A 20,155-nucleotide genomic window follows, 5' to 3' on the forward strand; every position below is an offset into this window, starting at 1 on the left:
GTCTGGTTATGCATTAAATGTATCTTCTTCCTCTCCTTCTCATGAGTGGCTCATTGATTCTGGAGCCTCTTATCACATGGCCAAAAACCAAGCCATGTTTTCTTCTTTAAATGATTGTAACACCAAAAATATATATGTTGGTGATGATAGATCTCTTAATGTTGTAGGGACTGGAACTGTTCATCTAGACAATGGTCAGTTTAATGATGTATTATGTGTTCCAACCTTATCCTGCAACCTTCTATCTGTATATCAGATAACTCATTTAGGTGAAGGTAAAATTGTTGAATTTTCACCTCATGATGTTGTAATCAAGGATCTGAGAGATCCTAAACAGATTCTAGCTACTGGTCTTGCTGATGATTCCACAAGGTTGTATAAGTTTCACAACTTTGGGTCATCAAATCTTCCCTCAGTATTTGTTGCTCATAATGATGAAGTGAGCAAACTTTGGCATGAGCGATTTGGTCACTTAAACTATCGCTCCCTTCAGCATCTATGTAAAGAAAATATGGTGACGGGTCTTCCTATGGTATCTTGCAGAGATGGTGTTTGTTCCGGATGTGTACTCGGAAAACATCATCGGGACAGTTTTGACAAACGTGCCTCTTGGCACGCCTCAGCCCCTTTACAGCTTGTGCACAGTGATTTATGTGGTCCACTTCCTGTTGCTTCATTCTCTGGCTGCAAGTATTTCTTAACTTTCATTGATGATTTCTCCAGACGCACTTGGGTATACTTCTTAAAACTCAAGAGCGAAGTCTTTAACACATTTCTGGCCTTCAAAGCCTTTGTTGAAAAACAATCTGGACATCAAATTCTTAAGCTAAGAATTGATAATGGTGGAGAATATGTTAAAAACACATTCATCAACTTTTGCACCGAAAATGGAATTCAAATGCAACATACTGTTCCATACACTCCACAACAAAATGGTGTAGCTGAAAGGAAAAATCGCACCTTAAAGGAAATGGCTAATTGTATGCTGCAATCTAAAGGACTCAGTCTTAGTTTTTGGGCCGAAGAAATTAATTGTGCAAATTATATAATCAATCGCACTCCTACTAAGGTTCTAGAGAATATCACTCCAGAAGAAGCTTGGAGTTCCATTAAACCAGATGTAAGTCACTTTCGTGTTTTTGGAAGTGAAGCATGGGCCCATATTCCAGATGAAAAGCATAAAGCTTTAGAACCTAAGAGTGAGAAATGTACTTTTGTTGGATATTCTGAAGATGTAAAAGGTTATAGACTTATTCCATTTAAGTCCAAAAATGTTATCATTAGAAGAGATGTAAAATTTGATGAAAATAAATCGGCCTGCGAGCCTAGTCCGGCGGATGTGCCACCTCTTCCTATCTCTTCTACTTTTGAAAATATTTCTTCTTCAGATGATGAAAGTGAGGATGATAATCCTCCCCGACCTTCTCAGGATCCTCAACTTCCAAGATGGGTCCGTGCTACTCGGGATGCAGCAGGTGATCTTGCCGGTGATCCTACAGATCAGCGACGTACACGTTCTCAGTTTGAAAGAGCCTCTTCTTTACTGGCTCAAGCTCCAGTAAATCATGATCCTGACACTTTTGCAGAAGCTTCAGGCCATCCACATTGGGAAGCAGCTATGAATGAAGAATATCATTCATTGTTGACAAATGATACATGGGATCTTGTTCCTCTACCAAAGGGACACAAACTTGTTAGATGTAAATGGGTTTACAGAACCAAGTATGGGCCAGATGGGAAAGTTGATAAACATAAAGCTCGTCTTGTTTCTAAGGGCTTTTCACAGGTTGAAGGCATTGACTACACTGAAACCTTCTCCCCTGTTGCCAAAATGAACTCTATCCGCCTTGTTCTTTCCCTTGCTGCCTCTTTAAAATGGGAAGTCCATCAGATGGATGTTAAATCTGCCTTCTTGCATGGGGACTTGCAGGAAGAAATCTATATGGAACAACCCATTGGCTTCATACAAACAGACTCTAGCCTTGTTTGTCAACTTAAGAAATCCCTTTATGGTCTCAAGCAAGCTCCTCGGGCTTGGTATGCCAAAATGGATAGCTTTCTTTTAGAATCTGGCTTTTCTAGGTGTTATTCTGACAATACTGTCTACACCAAGAAAGTGGGCAACTCTCTTATCATCCTTGTTCTTTATGTTGATGATCTTATTCTTACTGGTAGTGATCCCAACCTTATAAACCATGTGAAGTCCAGCCTTAAAAAGAAATTTGAAATGACAGACTTAGGACACTTACACTATTTTCTCGGTCTTCAAGTCTTGCAATCCAAGGAGGGTATTTTCCTTTCCCAGTCCAAGTATGCTTGTGATATTCTTCGTCATTTTCACATGGAAGACTGTAAGCCAGCCCCTTCTCCCTTTCAGTCTGGAGTCAAACTTTCAGTCTCTTGTACTTCTCCTGAAGTTGATGCTACCTTATACCGTCAACTTGTGGGAAAACTCTTGTATTTAACCCATACTCGTCCTGACCTTTCCTTTGCTGTTGGCCTTGTTGCTCGTTTTATGCAAAACCCCCGTGAAAGTCATTGGAAAGCAGCTAAAAGAATACTTCGTTATGTTCGAGGTACAGTACAGTTTGGGATTCATTATAGTGCCAAAGCAGCTCCTCTATTAGTTGGTTTCATTGATTCTGATTGGGCTGGTGACCCTGATGATCGGAAGTCTACTGCCGGTTATGTCTTCACTCTTGGTTCAGGACCTATTACATGGGCTTGTAAGAAACAGGCTGCCATTTCTCTTTCGTCAGCAGAAGCAGAGTATCGTGGTGCCGTGGAAGCTAGTAAGGAAGCCTTGTGGCTTCGTCAGATCCTATCAGAGTTTGGCTTTGAGCAGCAGCATCCAACCACACTTTGGTGTGATAATCAAAGTGCCATTCAGCTATGCAAAGATCCAGTCCAGCATCAGCGCAGCAAACACATTGAACTACACATGCACTTCATCAGAAAGCTCATTCATGACCATGTTCTTGAAGTGCAATATTGTTCAACAGATGATCAGGTTGCAGACATCTTCACAAAGGCTCTCACAGAGGCGAAGTTCACTAAACTTCGATATATGCTTGGAGTTCAGGAAGTTGTCACTAAGGGGGGATAGGCTCTAGTGCCTCCTTCCTTCTCCTATTGTGTCATATTTGTAAATCCTTCAATCCTATCCCAAGTTGTTCTTAAGGGGGGATGTTAGGATATTCCGACACATAGGAAATAGTTAAGTTCAACTTGGTCTAGTATAGAGTTAGGTATAGAGTTAGGTAAAGTGTGTTTCTTTACCGTTGTACATTTTGTAACTTACAATCCGACGGTCACGATATGTAGTGATCCGACGGTTCATTCTCTCCTCGGTATTACCGACACTTGATCCGTGGCTTGACACCCGATTGGTCCATGAGTTCTATTTAAAGCGCATGGAGGGTCATTGTTCGGGTAATTCGTGCATGATAGAAGCTTATGTAAATTTTCATTCTTTGATTAATAAATTTCCTGTAGTAGCCACGTTGGCGCAGGCCGTGGACTGTTTCCCTCTTTGAGGGTTTTAACCACGTCAAAAATACTGGTGTATTGATCTGTGATCTGGTTGTGAGCGGTGTCCTTTTGGTGTTCTTTCTGAGGAACTTACCCTGTAAATTCCTACACATCCTAGGTTGTGCCTTGCATAGTCTTGGCAGTCAGTTCCCCGACCTCCCGGCGAAAATTGCGTGACCTTCATGACAAGCCATACTGGTATGTTGCAAGTCAATTCTGAAGCTCATTTTGGTTTCCAAATGATATATTGCTTGCCATGAGTGTTTCCATGTCTCCAGGTATTGCAGGTGTCCATCTTCCTCTCAGCAGGACGTGTATATGGTTTCCAGGAGAGCAGAGTCAAAGACACCGTTCAGAGCACACTTTGGAATGTAGTCGATCAAGTGTTTATGAGCTTGCCTACTCATGAAGACATCAAGTTGTTCGTAGACAAGGACACCAAGATATGATGACAACAACATCACAATGAGCAACATCATGAACAACAACTGAAGGCAGCATACCGAATGCAACGAATGCAAGAGGAAGGTTGTTCACAAAACAGAGGCTGAACACAGTTGCAAGCTCAATTAGATCCACTGATGGTGAAAGCAACTTTGGAGACTCAGGCTATGAGGTGACAGTGCGACCGCGTGAAGACAGAGAATAGAACAAAGAAGGAGTTGCATGTGCTAAAGAAACATTTCAAGGAAGAACATGAGCTGCATAGACAAGTGAATGAGTTGCAACATGAACAAGAACAATAGGGGGCACAACATGCACTCACGGATGAAACTGCACCCATACAAGTTATAGATCCATCCCAGCAGCTAGCATGGAGTAAACATGGTGAGCAGTGTTGTTGATCATATGCAAGCGATTCAACACCATGCATGTCATTGTGCGCACGCATGCAATCCCACCCATTCAACACACCACCAAGGTGAAGACAAGAAGCAAGTCCAACTGGAGCTAAGCATGTAGTTGACAATTGATGTGCATGACCACCAGCATAGACACTATACATTAGTGTGTTGCCGGTTCAGTTGCATAAAGAATAACATGCACATGCTAGCAGACGAGTTGGATGAAGGAGCCACACCAATGCACCTGGATGCAACGAAGGCAAGAGTTCACTTGAACAAGATGTCACCATGGGGTGCATGCACACCATCATGGACGACCAAGCTTAGCATCAACTCACCATATTCACCATCACACGCATGTCAAAGAGTTGGTCTCACCACAATGGACCGAGTGTCAGTGATGTCCTGCATGGCTTGCTCAAGCCATTTTGTCTCACATGAGCACATGTGCATTGTAATGTAACGCCGTGTCAAGTGGAATTTCAAGTGTGAATAGCTGGATGTAACAGTCATAGAGTAGATGAAGAGTCATGAGGGTAGATGAACTGTCACAAAGGGGAATGTCAAGGGTCACCCTGTTAGGTTCCTATACTAATAGGAGTCATAATTTTGAATGATTAAGGTTAAGCCTTGTAATATTGTACATACCTTTTCTTTCTGCAAATGTTTTCCATAATAAAAGATTAAAAAATGTAAAGAGGGTATGTCCTAAAAGAAAAATCAAAGGACAAAAGAATAAGAGAAGGTCAAAAAAATGAAAATATATGAACCCCAAAAACCAAAAGAGACCATGAAAGTGTGCAAGTCTAAATGCCACTACTATTTACTTTTATGCATAATAATGATTGTGTGCAGCTTGTTATTCATGCCACAATCCATGGCAATCAAACTGTTCAATCTTGGTTATTTCATGCTTTGAATTTTTAGTTTATAGTTAGAGAATAAAATCTGACCAAACAGTTTAATCTTGGCAGATCATAGTGTTATAGACATTTTTGTGCCTTAAAGCATTGAGCATGAAATGTCCATAATCAAGGGATCCAAAGTCCCTAAACATGTTGTTCCTACCCCTAGAGGAACAAGGCCAGCTAACCACAACAATTCACAGAATTTCTCCACCTGAAAACACTCAAAAACAAGCCAATTCTGGATCATGTCAACTGCTCCACTGAGCATCTGTGTTGAATGTCAACTACTCCACTATCTACCTACGTTGAATGTCAACTCCAACAAAGGCTACCTGCGCTGAGCGTAATTGGACAAGTGGCAGGCTCATTCCTCAATGTGTCAATGCCCATGAAGCTTCCAAAATGACACTTGCTTCAAGGAATTCGACTGGTGATGAGTAAGAGGTTCCAAATCTCCAAGTGGAAGCAAGAGCCTCCAAGTGGACTCAAGAACTGAGAGAGGGAGAGGACACTAGTCACTTCTCAAGCTGACTCATCCTCTCTCCAAAATAACTATATATAGATCTCTCCTCCATGAGATCTAGAGGCTGGAATTTTGTTATTGCAAAGAATTTCTGTTGGTTTGAGACTGGAAATATTGGGTGCTTAATGCTTTGAAGGGAGCTAAAGAAGGAATTCCATTCTGCTGGGAAGGAGATGCTGGATTGGAGCCCTCTGGGTTGTATCTCTTCCTGAACCTTGTTATCAATCAATAAAGCTATCTTAGTTTTCTCCTATATACTGGTGTATTTGTATGATTGCATTAGTGTGCTTGATTTACTTCTAATCCTGAATCATTTATGAATATGAATATTTGCCTTTGTGTTGTGTTCTTCTCTTGTCGCAAGTAGTTGTTCTCTTGTCACAGGTAGCTGTTTTCTTGTGATCTCGTGGAAATCAAGTAGCTGTTCTCTTGAGCAAGCGAGGAGGCGAGTAGCTGTGAACACCCAAAGGGAAGAGGATCTAGATCGAGGGACAAACGGAAGACAACGGTAAGTCTATCGATCTCCCCTCTTTCACATTTCATAAAGGAAGAAACCAGAGTAGCTGTATCTGTTTGTTTCTAAGGCTCTGTCACACCTTAGGTGGATAGGATCGTCCTGCATAGGCATTTTTCCCCACAACAAATTGGCGACTCCGCTGGGGAAGAACTTGTTTATTCATTTTATTTGTGTTTCTGTCATTTGTTTACTTCATAGACTCAACAGCAACAATCGAACTGCTTCTGCAAAGTAGACTGTTGCTGCTTTGATCCTTCACTGGATTTTGTCTATGATCTGAACAATGGACTCACAAATGACTTGATGATCCTTTGTGATAGTCTTTAGTACCCTCTCAAAGCATCCCTTTGTTTATACCTTGCTTGTGTTTCTGATTTGGCCTGAAACAGTTGATTTTTGAGCATTTTGTGACCCAGAACCCAAGGGAAACGAGAGTTTCTCTTTCAGCGCAGGCACTGTGAAGGCAGTCTGCATTTCAACGCAGGTCCCGTGAAGGCTACCTGCGCTGAATGTCAACTCCACAGTGTTGGACTTGCGCTGAACCAATTTAGCTTTGTGCAGCTGGGGTTCTTTGCTGTCTGTTGCCCTGTTTTGATCTCTGTTTTTTGCAGCCTTTAACCAGCATAGGTACCAGTCTTATAAACCCTTTTCTTTGCTTGAATTCCGCCTCCTTTTGTACAAAAAGACTGTGAATGTTTTTATGTGTTTGTGGCGTCATTTACAGTTTTCCTTTGCATGAGTAAAGTGGTCATCCTGTAGCCTTTGATTCAGATCTGTTTGATTGTGATCTTAGAAGAGAGTTCATTGGCTGTTTGCAGATTGATTATAGATTTACTTTTGCTTATTGGTTTGAATTTGTCTCTTTTGAAGTGTCAAAACAAGTCTTTATTTCAAAAATCGTTAAGTGTTTTAATCTCTTCTATCTTCTCTGATTTCGAAAAGTGAACTTGTTTGTATTGATCATTTTAAAAGCAAATTCAAAGTTGTACAAAAAGCTTTCATTGTAGGCATTTATACTAAGAAAGTGGAAAACAAACACCTGCATTGTGCATTTTGCATTTGATAAGTTTGCATGATTGATTTAGGAAAGAGTGCATTAGAGTGTGCTGATTGCTCTTTGAGAAAAGATAGTGTCTTTCTTTTCCCTTAGTAGCTAGGATTTTCAAAGTTGAAAAGATTATAAAGCTTGCTTATCATCTTAGACTGCATTTAGGAATTTGTATCATACATCTCATGGTGAACCTTGAAAGGCAAACTTTAAAAAGATCAACCTAAAATAAACTGAATGAACCTAACAACGCTTTGTAACATAACGCACAACATAGAGGTCTAAGCTAGAGACGTGTTCCGGCGTCGTTAAGCCTAGTGACTGTCGATCTCGGAGAAGGTGGGTGATTCCTCCTGAGGGACGATAGCGCTAGTACGGATTGTGCTCCCACGTACCGTCGCGTATATATTGGGAGACCCCTATAGGCATATATCCTTTATCCTTAGGAAGCCGTGTCGGCCGCCCTACTGATCGCAATGCAGTGAACACAGCATTCACGAAGATCGACCGCCCGTACCCTAAAAAGTATTCTGCGGTTTTGCGAAAAGTTTGGCACACCCTCTGCCTAGATCTCCAGAGCAGTTCCTTTTGGCCTTTTTCAGACTCTATAACAGAAAAAGTCCATCCGAGCATTTGTCACTTCGGGCTCGTTAAAACATCGAAGGAGACTAGAGTCATCTTTAGCTTTTTCTCGACTCTTTAAAAGTGAAAAAGAAAGTTGTGTCTAAAGCGTCGTTAACAATTTATTTTAAACGGAACAATCACCCTTTAATCCTGCGTTGATCTTTAGGTTGAAAAGATGGAGCACACCAACCAAGGAATTCCTCTTGGTGGAAATCCTAGTCCCTTCTCCTCTTGGGGAGATGTTGGTGCACCCCACATGGCCACATTGTCGCTTCCAGGACTGACAATTGGCCTACCAGTTTGGCTCTTTTCGACCAATGTCGTTCAGAATACCACCATTCCTGAACAGTTGAGTCAACAGTTAGATCAGACAAGAGTTGCCTCCCAACCTTCCACTTCATCTTCCTCCCCTCCTTCCTCTTCGCTTGACAGAACTGGTCCTAAAAACCGGGTTCTAAGGAGAAGAAGGAGAAGAAGAAGAAAGAAAAGAAGAAGAAGGAGCCTAAGGCGACTGGGGGCAAACAAGTGTCATCTAACAAAAATCCACACACAGCACTCGTAAGGCCTAAATCGCCATGCGTCATATGCAAGGGAGACCACTTCCATAGAGATTGCCCCTGTATCCCGCGGATACTAAGAGATTGGTCCCCCCGTTTGCACAATTCGGTAGCATCGACCTCTGATAGCCATGTCGACTGCTCACCGTCAACTAGTGGGAGTGAAGCCCCAGGACAGAGCGGGAAAGCTAAATTTCCCTGCAGACTGTGTGAAGGCGATCACGCCATCCACCGTTGTCCCTTCTTAGACGAGGCAAAAAGAGTCCTGGAAGATTGCCCGGTTTTACGAGCGCATCTCCCTCCTGGATATCAAAGACTCCTGCCAAGTCCCTCACTAGTTGAGAACCCGGCCGACCCGCCCAGGTGGTCAGCCGAAGTACCTGTCATTGAAGATGAACCGTCTGGATCCATGCCTGACGAAAGTCAAAAGGTTGATACGACAGTTGACCCGATTTTGCCTTCAGAGGCTCCATCTTCGAATGACACCATCACAGAAGAGAATAAAGACGACACCGTCCAGATTCTCTTCATCAACACCGACTCTGATGATCAAGGGGGCAATGCCACCATTCCTTTATCGCAGGAAGGAAGTTCATCGGAGCGATATCCGGCCGTATATTCGGTCCCACCACCAAGCAACCTGGTTGTGTCCTTCGATTGGAACCAACTAGGCAGACCCCGGTTGCCAGCCAGTATACCATTCAGAATTATTTGTCAAATATACAGAATGGTAATGGCTGGCACTATCATTGATGAGGGGGCATCTGTGAGTATCCTTTCCTCTATTGCTTGGAAAGCGCTTGGTTCGCCAGCGCTTTTGCCTGAGATGAGAAGTCTATCAAGCTTTGATAAAGGAACCAATCGACCTTTAGGGATCCTCCCCAATGTGCCTATAACATTGAAAGGGAAGACCGTTCAAATGAACGTGATGGTCGTTCAAGGACCCTTGGATTATAACCTACTCCTTGGACGAGACTATATATATTGCATGGGAGCTGTAGTCTCCTCACTCTTTAGAGTAATGTGTTTTCCGCATGAAGGAAGAATGGTCAAGCTCGTAGACCAACTTTCGTTTCCCGGATCACACATCGCAAATAGTCATGTACCATCCCTAAATGGTCTATTCATGCAAGAAGTGTCTCAACCCATGGTCCGTCCTCCTGATGAGCGCGAGTAATCCGGGAGGATATGACCGGAACCCAGGGGGCATGCGTCCTGGCCTGCTTCGGCAGGAAAACTTTGGGTATAGAGTAGGTTTCCGCGGGAGAATATGACTAGTCCGTACCCTGTCCGTGGATGGAAGAGGGGTTGTTCTAGAATAATATTCTTTTGTCAAAGTTACGTGTTTGGCACCAGAGTCATTCACCCTTGTCTATTTCGGTAGACATTGCCGAGGAAGTGTTTTGTTTGAAAGAGTAACGAGACAATCTTTGGGTAACCTGAAAGAGGTAAACCTCTCTCGTTAAAACAAATGTTTTGACGGAAGAGAAGTAGAGGTAACCTTGAAACTCTGTTTTATACCTGGGGGCATGCAAACCTTTTGGAGTGCAAGCAAGGGGCGACTATTTATTTTTTAAATTTTTAGGTCCTCCCTTTAAACCTGTAGGTCTAACCCTTTAAACTCGTAGGATTAGCCATTTCCTAACTTGCATAAAGAAAGGATCAGGAGCAAAGCTTAGTGAAATGAAGCTCCATAAAAAATAGAATCTTGATGAGACACTCTTATCTTATGACTGGGTATATCGAGCAGTTTTAGCATAAAGTTCATGCTCGTTAAAAAATAAACGCAAGATCGAGCAGTTTTTAACGCAGAATTTATGCTCGTTAAAAAATAGAAAAGCGATTGTGAGCAAGAGTGTCCTCCAGAGTTCAAGCTCATTAAAAAATGAACCTACCCCGGTAAATAACCACTGTGATCGTAAATTTATCAGCCATAAAAGCCTTGGTCGTGTTTGCACCTGCCACCTCCACTTTTCATTTGGTCGATCGTTCACCCCCATATGATTGTTTACCCATTTTGAGGAACAGCTGCGAAGAGTGATTTCACCTAGCCATCCTTGTGACACTGCCGTGATTGGAAAATTCCAACCTGTACCTGGAATCTGCTGCTATCCCTGTTTATCACTCGTTCCTCAAAAGACGAGTCTTCTTTAATCTCTTTTCAATTAACTCGTAAAAAATGAAAAGATTGCCGAGTTTTAGCCTTCCAGCTCGTTAAAGGACAGGAAGAGCTATCCTTCCTCTAGATTTTAATCTTTTTGGACCTGAGGGATTATTGCACAAAAAGATCGAGCGCTTGTTTTGTTCGGCTCGTTAAAGATATCGAAAACTCATCCCTTCTGTATTGTTTTATACTTTTTCGGACTTAAGGGATTAGATGACGAAAAAGGAATTTTGGAGTTAACTTTATGTACCTTTTCAGACTCTCTAAAAATGAAAAGGACCGAGTTATCCTTGTCGTTAGACTCGTTAAAATTATGAAATAGCGACAGACTTGTCTTTAGACGAGAACGAGTTTCACTATCGCTAGGCTCGTTAAAACATAGCGATGGGCTTGCCCGAAGGGCAAGTTATAGAACAAGCATATGTTATCCTCCTCAAGCTTGACAAAAATAAAGAGGTACTGGTCAGCAATGACTGGGGAAAAATTGGGAGAAAATCGAGAAAACTTTGATGGTAGCAGGTCGCTCTTGAACATGACACTTTTCTTCCGTACCACAATCGGGTTGGGTTGTCTCATTCACCGGTCACATCACCATGGTCTCGCCATACCATCCATATTTGGGGTAACGCTACCGATCCATCGCATCAGTGTTGCCATATGTTCAATAGAAGTCGTTCAGAAAGAGTCAACCGGGTCCCATCCACTGCCATACATTATCCTTCATCCATTCATGACCGCCACCCTGAATCATATGTCACAGATCGTTTTCACCTCCATTAAAATCATTAGCTCCGTTCCGTGTCACTGATGTGGGATTCATCAAGGCCCTCCTTTGACAGATCGCTTCTTGTCGACATCAGCTCATTATCCAAGAAGTTGATCTAGGAACAACCCCTTCAGTACTTTGAAGCTTGCATGCCTCAATGGCAAGTTTCTCACTTCCGGCGACAGGTATACATCAATGACCTTCGACCAGAAGATTTTGCGTGGTGTTCGACGCCAAGTCCTTTATTCACACCACGTGAATTGTACTGCAGTACCTTGAGGGTCATTATCATTATCGGTGATTCCTCTCGCGCTTGTTAACGGTTTTCATCATTGACCGGTAATCAAGCGATGTCTTTCCATGTTCGACTTCAGCGCAATTCTCACATTGATCGACTTGTACTTAGAGTGAAGATCGAACGAGTTTGAAGACCCCGGATCTAGTTTCATCCATCCGGGCTGCGATATATATTCAGGAAAAATAAAGACATTTGACATGTACATCATTGCAGCAGATGATCATCCTACTCAAAGGATGATAATTTCGCCAAAATTATCAGTCTACCATTAGACGATTGTCTGTTCTATGTACAAAAATGAATTTATAAAGCTGAGCATGGGAATGCCCGCCTCAGCTAGATCATGAAAGCAGTATGAATCATAATGTATTGTATTGTATTTTATTACAGGTCTCCTCCCAGCAAATGGATGAACTTCGGACCCTCTTGGATAAAGCATTTCACCCGATAAACGGCCTCATACTTTAGGGGGCAACTGTTATAGACATTTTTGTGCCTTACAGCATTGAGCATGAAATGTCCATAATCAAGGGATCCAAAGTCCCTAAACATGTTGTTCCTACCCCTAGAGGAACAAGGCCAGCTAACCATAGCAATTCACAGAAGTTCTCCACCTGAAAACACTCAAAAACAAGCCAATTCTGGATCATGTCAACTGCTCCACTGAGCATCTGCGCTGAATGTCAACTGGTCCACTGTCTACCTGCGTTGAATGTCAACTCCAACAAAGGCTACCTGCGCTGAGCGTAATTGGACAAGTGGCAGGCTCATTCCTCAATGTGTCAATGCCCAGGAAGCTTCCAAAATGACACTTGCTTCAAGGAATTCGACTGGTGATGAGTAAGAGGTTCCAAATCTCCAAGTGGAAGCAAGAACCTCCAAGTGGACTCAAGAACTGAGAGAGGGAGAGGACACTAGTCAATTCTCAAGCTGACTCATCCTCTCTCCAAAATAACTATATATAGTTCTCTCCTCCATGAGATCTAGAGGCTGGAATTTTGTTATTGCAAAGAATTGCTGTTGGTTTGAGACTGGAAATATTGGGTGCTTAATGCTTTGAAGGGAGCTGAAGAAGGAATTCCATTCTGCTGGGAAGGAGATGCTGGATTAGAGCCCTCTGGGTTGTATCTCTTCCTGAACCTTGTTATCAATCAATAAAGCTATCTTGGTTTTCTCCTATATACTGGTGTATTTGTATGATTACATTAGTGTGTTTGATTTACTTCTAATCCTGAATCATTTATGAATATGAATATTTGCCTTTGTGTTGTGTTCTTCTCTTGTCGCAAGTAGCTGTTCTCTTGTCACAGGTAGCTGTTCTCTTGTGATCTCGTGGAAATCAAGTAGCTGTTCTCTTGAGCAAGCGAGGAGGTGAGTAGCTGTGAACACCCAAAGGGAAGAGGATCTAGATCGAGGGACAAACAGAAGACAACGGTAAGTCTATCAATCTCCCCTCTTTCACATTTCATAAAGGAAGAAACCAGAGTAGCTGTATCTATTTGTTGCTACGGCTCTGTCACACCTTAGGTGGATAGGATCGTCCTGCATAGGCATTTTTCCCCACAACACATAGATAGGTAGAGAAAATAAAAGGAGCTCATAAGCTAAAGCTGAGCCCTTGGATGTTATAAGGTTAGAAATAGATAGTTTGTTTTATAAAAGAAAAGATAAGATAAGGGTTTGCTAGCCTAAATGCACCCAAATAAATGAAGAAAACATGTTAGGGTAAGAAATGGGTAAGTAGAAGAAAGGTTGCTGAACTACAAAGTTGATTGGATCAGAACACATGCATCAGGCTTAGACACATATTTCAATATGTATGATCAAGTATGGAAGCAAAAGCAAAGGTTTACAAGTTAATGTGATTAACTCCCCTTCATTCATTTTTCCCCTTACTTACTAATTTCCTATCCACAAGTATGTTCTAGTACTTTAAATCCTTCAAGTCAAAGAGGCTCAGAGCATTTCTCTGACTTTTTGTCGGACCGAACCCTCAGCTTAATGACTTATGGACATCAAGTGCTAGAATCACCTTCATAAAAATCATCCCCCTTCATTACCCCAATAAAACCCCTTTTCCTAAGGATACACTTCATTTGCCTAGGAAAAGTGAAAACCCCCATGTAAATCTTATTTCACCCAAAAAACCCACATTTTTTTATTTTTATTTTTTATCCTAAGTATAAAGCATACGCACAAATATTACACTTTACATTATACTTAGAGGAATACCCACTCCGCCAATTTCAAATTAATTTTTAATTTTGTTATATAAATCCATAATAAAACCTTTTCCCGTATATTAATTAAATCCCATAAATAAATACCCCCAAACCTTAGTTTTAATAAAAACTATACGATTCCCCATATCCCGACGAACCCCTCTTAACTCACCAACCCTCGGTAAAGTTAAGAAAATCCATCTGGCTAAACCCATGGTCCCACTTCATTAAAAACCTTTCGATCAATTTAATCCCGTATTTAACTTATAAATGATAACAAACCACTTGTGATTAAAGTCCTGGCCCCCCACAAACCTCAGTTCATTTCGTCCATGCTATTTCATCACCTCACTACCGTCCAATCATCTGCGCTGAAATCCGATGATGCGCAACCATATTGGGCTCACTCGATGCCCAACCTTTACCCAAAGAATTAAACCCCATCATTAAGCGCTGCCCGATCACTTTAACCCGTCATTAACCTCTTAAATAATCAAAATCCACTAGGGATTAAAGCTTTGGACCCCCCCCGAAAACCATGATTTTATCATCTGCGCACTTCCCTCGCTCGATTTTTGTCCAATCACCATCCCCCTCATCCAACGATCCATAGCCATATCAGCCGCGCCCGATGGCCGATCGTTACCTGCTTGATAAAGCGGTTTTCCCTTGAACCCCAAAGGCTACGTGTCAATCGTGGAGGTAGATTGGGTGACCCCTCCTAAATACCACCTTTGCCTCATAAGCGGTGCGACGACCTCCAATACTGCCTCCCCGCTCGACCCGATAAACCACTTACTATTCATAAATATGAATTTCCGCACCAAATTTAAAAAGTTGCTCGTTAAACCTTGAAAAGCCTCGTTTTCATTCCTTTTTCCCGTTTCACAGTAAAACCTATCAAACCCTTCAACACCACCCTGAACCTTTGCAACAAAATTCGACCTCTGATTGTTTTCAAAATGTTGCCACGACTCTTTCCCCAGACATCCCTGTCCAAAAAAGCCATCAATTGCCTTTCTTGCCGACCCGTGTTTTATTAACAGATTGTTGTATTTTGCAGGTAATTAGCAGAAGACCAAAGCATGGATAATTTTTTTTGATACTAGTCACAAAACTTGTTTACTCCAACACTTGACAAGAAACCTATTAAAAAACCAATTACACACAGAACAAAGAAGAAATCATTCACACAGAGACATTGACTGTCAAAACAAAGGAACCAGACAGAGTATACAGTTTGAAGACAAACAGATAAAACATACAGAAAGTTGACCAATATCCATTACCATATGCTGATACACATAAAAAACTAAATAATTTACTGTTGAAATACACAGTAAAAGTTTAAAATGTACAACAAAACTAAAAACACAGTAAAGGATAAAGACAGGTCATGAAAGTGAAAGAGTATCAGTGACAGAGAGTATCAGATGAAAGCCTAAAGTGACTAAAGCCTTTAGCGTGAAAGTTCAAACAGCAAAGAGCATAAAGGGCTAAAACCAAACCATAAAGGCCAGCAGTACCAAAATAAATGGGACAACATGAAAGCAGTTCAATAGCTGTCTCTATCTTCTTGCAAGAAGATATTTTGATTTCCTAGATTAAATCTCAAGTTAGTTTGAGATATTTTGTAATAAAACTTTTGTATAAATACTTCACAATTCGAAGTATGTAGTGTGGATTCTTAGACATTTCTATAGACTTCTTGATCAAAATATTGTAAAGCTATTGGACCATTGACTAAGCCAGCAATCTGGATTGATGAATAAAGACAAGATATTTCAAAGGATTCATGTGTTGAGCGAATTTCAAACAAGTATTTTCTCATGTTGTTGTTACCTTTCTTAAATTTTTTCCACAATATTTAATGTATCTCTGAATCTTAATGCTATAATTGGAGTATTATCTCAGAATTTGTTTAATTACACTCTATTTTAACAATTAGGCATATAAATGTTTTCCATTGATATCTAAGTTAAGGAATTCTTAATTGCTCCTTAGTTTAGGTTGTTTCTTTATAATCTATAGAAAAGGATTCTTAATTGCCCTTTGTTTCTAATTACCCTCTGTTCCTCGTTTAAGTCCCGTTTTGAGAATTCTTAATTTCTCTCTCACCCTGATTCAAACCATTTCACCCCTCTGGCCCAAAGACCTGCACTCTATTCTACTATCTTTCCCTTTGAACATTCCCTTTAGTGAGTTGATCCAGTTCTACTGCCCTTCTGTTGACTCCATAGCCCAATGGTCTGAAGACATCATTCTATCCATCCACTTTAAGGATCCCACCATCCAATCTTCAATACAAATCAAAAACCCCCTAAACATTCATAACTAGCCTGAAATCCCAGCAAATAAAGCTAAATCATACAGAGAGAGCCCTCTTTGAGTATAGGTTGGCTAGAGCCTATGCCCAAAAGTTGGTTTGTGGTTACCTCGGTCATTTTCTTTCTTCTAATAACTTTTAGAGAAAATTCTGAGTGATAACATAGTGGTGACTCCATTGGGGAACCGACAACTCCTTAGTCCTAATAAAGCTTTAAGAAAATTCTAATTCTATATTTTGAGCCTCTTAAAGTCGTTTGTTAGAAGTTATTTTGAAAAAATCTCACAAAAAAAATTAAAAATTTTGAAATTCTGGCTTCCAGAAAGACTCATTTTACTAGGGCTAATCCAGATCCAAACCCTACCCTAGTAGCTGATAATCCCAACTTGATTCCAAGAAAATCTAAAAAATAAGAAAGTTCAGTTAGTCAAATACCATTAGTTAAAGCTAATTCATGTCCTAATGATTGGTTATTTTTATAAGAGCTTCCCTTTCATGTGATATTTGATCTTTCATTATTTAGAACAAAATCTGAAAGTGCAATCGATGAAACTGTTCTAGATCTTGATTTTATTGCAGACCTTGAAGTCCAACAGGCCAACAATTGATGAGTACATTCTAAAATCTCCACAATCAACCATTAATACTACCACTACCCCTGAGTTTTCTAAACAATTGTCCATTACTTTGAGTTCACCATTATTCCCTTCAACTTCAACAATAATACCTTCTGAAGTCCATTCTTCATTGCCATTTATACCTTCACTCCCTCACCAACCTATCATTACTCATTCATCACCTACTAGTCCTGGTTCTTCATCCACTATTGCATTATTTCCAAATACCTCAACCCCACATCTTAGCCCCTCCCAACTTATAGCAATGGAAAACAGATATGCTCCTCTTGTTTTACTAGCCCAACTTCATGCTATGCCTGCAGATTATCAGAGTAAGATTTTCCTGTTTGATGCTACTGGTCAGTACACTGCCCAACAACATGTAAACAAGATGTTTGACTTCTTTGAACTACATGAAATAGATGAAGCCGATGTCCAGATGAGACTCTTTGCCCAAACTTTGACTGGTGATGTCAAGAAGTGGTTTAAAGCCTTTCCTGCCAACCACATAGCAGACCTAGAAAATTTCCAAAGGTTGTTTATTGATAGGTGGGAAAAGAAAAAGAATCCCTTACAAATCCTTTCAGAATATGAGAATATTAGAAGAGGACCTAATGAAACTATTCAAGATTACTGCACTAGATTCAATAATATATATAATGCAATCCCAGTTAACCTTAGATCCCCACTTGAATTAGCGTTAATAAAGTTCCTTGATGGTTTTGACACAGATATGTCATACCAACTTAGGAAAAGAAACCCCCCAGCATTAGAAGAAATGCAAAGTGTAGCTGTTAGTGTAGAAGCTAATTTGTTAGCTAAAAGGGCTAGAGTTAGAAATGAAAGGAGAGGAACTGCAAAGGATGAAACTTCACCATCTGACATTAAAATAGATAATTTAGCCAAAAGTATGGAAAGACTAATGGATAGAATAGGAAACATGGAAAGGAAACCCCAATGGGATAACCAACAAGCACCTCTAGTTAGAAACCCAAATTTTAGAAACAACCAAAACATTGGGAAAAATGGACCAGATCAGAACATACGGCCTCCTTTTCAAGAAAATTTTGCAGAGACATCCCATCCAAAAGATCCAGAGCAAGATACATAAATTAACCTAATTGGAATAAATGATGAGCACATTGTTTAACCCAAGATTAGCAGGAACTGTATATGTTGTAGCAATTACAGGTACAGTCTGGGAATCATTTGATTACAAACAAGGATATGACTCTACCATCTTCGAAGTTCATAAACAGTATAACCTAAGAAGCAAAAATAATGTTGATGTCCCTGACCAAACTAAGAAAACAACCCAAAATCAACCCAAGAAAATAAAAGAAGCCCCTGTTTCAAAAATCCTCCAAATTCTCCCTAGGCAAAACCCAAATCCTTCTAGCCCCACAATTGTAGACATAACCTCTGATCAACCTTCTGCTGATCAACCATCCACTTCAATTCCACCTAAGGAACCAGTGGACAAAGCTCAAAACATCAGATTTAAAAATCCACATAAGGAGATCCCCAATAAAGAAAAAGAAGACAAGCCTACTCAAATCCCTGCTGCAAAAATTCAAAACCTTCAAACAGAAAAAGTCTCTTTTCCATTCAATTTGGGAACAGAGATAGCAAAGCTAAAGATTTTAGTTCCTTTAACAGAACTAATCAAGAATGAAACTTATAAATCACAGATAAACCAGACCTTAAACATTGTTGAAAATGAGGATTCAGTTAACTTGTTTGATGACCAACCAGAACTCATATTTGGTCCAGATGTTAATGGAAAACCATTAGAAGGAGGAGTTCCACATTTTTACATTAGCCTTAATATCCATGACAAAATTATACACAATGCAATGTTGGATTCGAGGGCCTCCCACAATTTAATTCCCAAATCAGTAATGGAGAAATTGAACCTAAACATTACAAGGCCTTACAAAGACTTATTCTCATTTGACTCCAGTCAAGTAAAGTGTCTAGGATTGATTAAATACGTGTGTCACTTTAGTCCAATATCCTGCCAAAAGCATCCTTATGGATATTGTAGTTGCTGACATCCCACCAAAGTATGGCATGCTGTTAGCTAGATCATGGGGAGCCAAACTTCAACGATCTTTACAACTAGATATGTCATATGCAACAATCTTTGTTTTTGGACAACCTAAGAAAATATACCGAGAAACCTTAATGAAATATATGGTAAATAGCCAAGATCAGCCTCAAAACTTTCCCATCTGTTAGGGCCTAAATCTGCCTTAGGCTGATGGAAGGCAAAAGTCAGGGTAACCACAAACCACGCTCAGTCTGGTAGCTAGCCCTACCAGAACACGAGAGGGCTCTCTCCGGGTCACACTCAGTAAAATAAAGCAATAGGGTCTGAGATGACTCAAAAATGAATACTGATTTTAGGCTAGTAAAAAGATATGAAAAGATAATTTATTGAATGACTGAACTTTCTGGGCTGTATGGGACAAAGGACAGCTTGAGATGGGAAATTAAATCAAAGACGCAGAGTATTTCATGAGGCAAGATAGGTAGGAGGTTTAGCAGTTAAACTGAAATAATATGTAGTGGAAAGACAGTTGAGAAAGCCGAAAAGGGCATATACATGAATCCTTCTCAGACAGAGGAAAACACACAAAGTATGAATGCTTTACAAGGCAGAGAATAAAAATGGATTCTACCTTTCCTACTTAAGAGCATTCAACTGGAAATGATTTTGAATGAAATGTGAAACATAACAAGGCACATATGAAACTGAAAGAGGAAACATCTGCTAAATTTCATACCACATGAATCTCATGAATCAGAGCTGCATCATTTATTAAATTCCTGGCCAAGATGTACAATGAAACACTGGTTTTTTTTTTCTTTTTTCTCCACACTGTTTCCCAGAAACTCCAACCCTTTCACAAAGATTTTTCATACAATAAATAAACTCAATCTGTGGGAGAAAAAATCGATGAAGATAGAGAGTCATTTAATCATCATTAGCAACTAAAGGTGAAGAGCCAATCATCCATTTATGAAGATAAGTAGTGTACATTTTCTACTCGAATTTGTGGAATGACCGAAGAAGAGGTGAAATCTGTTGATGTAAATCGCTTTGAATTGCACATGAAGACAAAAATGGGCCCCGTGGCTTATTTCTCTGCCACATTTTGATGTCATACGTTTTAAATTTGAGCGTTCGCTTTCCTTTACATTGG

This window comes from Pinus tabuliformis, chromosome 8, assembly GCF_031772625.1.
Source record: "Pinus tabuliformis cultivar Carrire ecotype Pingquan chromosome 8, CPIR1, whole genome shotgun sequence".
In the NCBI taxonomy this organism is placed as follows: domain Eukaryota; kingdom Viridiplantae; phylum Streptophyta; class Pinopsida; order Pinales; family Pinaceae; genus Pinus; species Pinus tabuliformis.